The sequence below is a fragment of the Penaeus vannamei genome, chromosome 24 (genome assembly GCF_042767895.1).
Source record: "Penaeus vannamei isolate JL-2024 chromosome 24, ASM4276789v1, whole genome shotgun sequence".
Classification (NCBI taxonomy): domain Eukaryota; kingdom Metazoa; phylum Arthropoda; class Malacostraca; order Decapoda; family Penaeidae; genus Penaeus; species Penaeus vannamei.
The window spans coordinates 6,310,735-6,313,234 of record NC_091572.1 but is presented as its reverse complement, the minus strand read 5'-3'; the positions used below and the strand labels follow the sequence as shown (position 1 = coordinate 6,313,234).

General features: G+C 41.1%; 1 protein-coding gene across 4 annotated transcripts in view; it reads left to right on the top strand.

Annotated features, from left to right (window-relative positions):
• The window catches only part of LOC113826247 (harmonin), a 208,498-nt gene that overhangs the window by 18,135 nt on the left and 187,863 nt on the right, over positions 1 to 2,500 (top strand). Inside the window, exon 1 of one of the 4 annotated variants that reach the window (XM_070138302.1) lies at positions 1,352 to 1,519. The exons of the other annotated variants lie outside the window; for them this stretch is intronic. The gene's annotated coding sequence lies outside the window, so the exon portion shown is untranslated. Of the gene's footprint in view, positions 1 to 1,351; positions 1,520 to 2,500 lie in introns of those variants that run through there. 4 annotated transcript variants of the gene reach the window in all.

Sequence of the window (2,500 nt, the reverse complement as noted above, 5' to 3'; positions counted from 1 at the left end):
TCTCTCTCTTCCTCTCCCTTCCTCCTTCTGTCCCTCTTCCTCTCTCTTCCTTCCTCCCCCCTCTCTCTCTTACTCCCTCTCTGTCTGCCTTCCTCCTCCCCCCCTCTCTCTTTCTGACTCTTACTCTCTCTCTCCACCACCCTTTCTCTCTCTCTCCCGCCCCATTTCTCTCCCTACTTCCTCCCTCTCTCTCCCACTCCCTCCTTCTCTCTCCCGCCCCCTCTCTCTCCCACCCTCTCCCTCCCACTCCCTCCCTCTCTCTCCCGCCCCATTTCTCTGCCACACACGAAGTCCGTATTTCCCGCCCATGTTTTGTCACCAGTGAAAGAGAGAGAAATTCGCTTCGTTTCCGTTTTAGGTTAGGTTTTGTGTTGCTGTGTTCGAACGTGTGTTTTGCGGCTTCGTTTGAGCAGAATAGGGGGATTCTTTCGGGGTTTCACTTAAGCTGTGGGGTTCCTTTTTTGTCTAGAATGATAGTGCAATTCTAATGAAAGAATCTTTTTTTTCTCTTTTTTTAGGTCAATTTATAGTTTGATTTGACTGATCTGCTAGGAAGGTGATCAAATTAAATTTTTAGATTTTATAATTTTCTTTTCTCTCTTTTCTCTCCTATTTCCCTTATTTTCTCTTATTGTTTTCTTTTATTTTCGTTCAGGGAATACCCTTTAACGAACCCGAAGTCAGTATTAGAAAAAATACCCGATGACAATTCAATTATATTTTTATCATCGCTCTTTCATTTTAATTGACTCTGGTAAGATCCCTTTGATAATATAAATGCACCACCTGTTGTTAAATCGAGAATTTTATAATTGCTTCTTCTTGCGCCAGTCAGGTATCATCGATCATGTATATTTAATTGAATTTTGTTTCTCAGGCGATTATCCGGACAATAATACTCTGTGTATATATGTATGCTTATATACATTTTTTTTCATTTATTTTTTTTATAAATATTTGAAATGACGCTTAACATAAAAGAATTAAGAATTTCACCTTGCCTTCCGATAGAACGTAACATTCTAAGACACTTTTCTTCAACAGTATTTCCTTCGCAAATGTATAATAAGCGCAGTAGAGAGGGTGTAAAAATTGGTCCATAACTTTTCAAAAATGGCGGGAAAGAGTCGGAAGGAATAGTAGAGGATGACGTCATCGAAGGAATTCAAATAAGCCAATAGAAATTGCACTTGGCCGTGACGTGACATTAAAATACCAACTATAGCCAATAAGATTTGCGATAGATTATCACGTGACAATAGAAACGCCTTATGGGAAGTCCGATGAAATTCAAATCAGTTCCGTTATGGCTAGGCTGTGGATAAGGTGTTGTTCCGCCTTTAATATGCAAATTATCACGGCAACAGCGAGAAAAAGATGGCGGATTAGTGGTTTGCAGCGACGACGAGGATATTGACGACTCGCAGACAGGCCATTGTGGATTTATTAGTCAAGAAAGGAAATTAGTGGTTCGAGATTTGCCCGGGCTCTCGAGGCCTATCCTGCAGGGACACACGAGGTGAATATTTTGGAGACTTGGCGTGGGATATTTACTTATTTACAATGAATACGCATCGCTATTAACTAAATAATTACTGGAAGAATTCGCTTTTTACCTGGCAATTTCCCTGATACTTATATCCTCAAGCTATCGGGGAAGATATCGTAGCTGGGATCGTCTAAAACACCAGATTTTTTCAGAAAAGGGTGTTATGCGTACGGCAGCCGTATCCCTATTTCAAACGGTACGGCACACATACGCTTATGCGCATATAAACGTTATTTCCGGGTAATGTAGTACGTAGGAATCTAACCTAACCTAACCTGATTAAGAGGGGACTTCTGCCGTACTCTTTGAAAAACTGTTGTCAACCGAAAATCAGTTAGGCGTCATTTCCAAGTTTACCCTCTTCTATTTACTCAATTTTATTTTTGTTTATTTTCTAATATTCATTAGTTCTTTATTTTATTTATTTTCACAGATTCTTGTTTATTTTTTTCGTTTTTTCTTTCATTTCCTTTATTTTCTTTCTTTGGCTTGTATTTTCTTTTGCTTTCTTTTTTCCCTTTATTTTGAGTTTCTTTTTTTCTTTATTTTTTATCGTCTCTTTGAGTAAGTTAATTTCTGGCGTGAAATTCCCAATCGAGGATCGAGCACGAAGCGAGTTTTGCTGAGTCACCTGTCCTTTCTGGGGGACCTCCTCCTCCTCCTTTGCTTCATCCCCCTCATTGCTTCCTCCTCCTTCGCCTCATTGCCGGCCTGGCTTCTTTCTCCCTTTGTTTCATCCTCTTCCTTGCCTCTTACTCCTTTGTTTCAGCCTCTTCCTTGCTTCCTTATTCGCCCCATCGCCCTCCTCCTCATTCGCCTCATCCCCTTCCTTGCCTCCTCTTTCTCCTCATTCGTCCCATCGCCTTCCTCCTTCCCCTCCTCCTCATTCGCCCCATCGCTTTCCTTGCCTCTTACTCCTTTGTTTCAGCCTCTTCCTTGCCTCTTCATTCG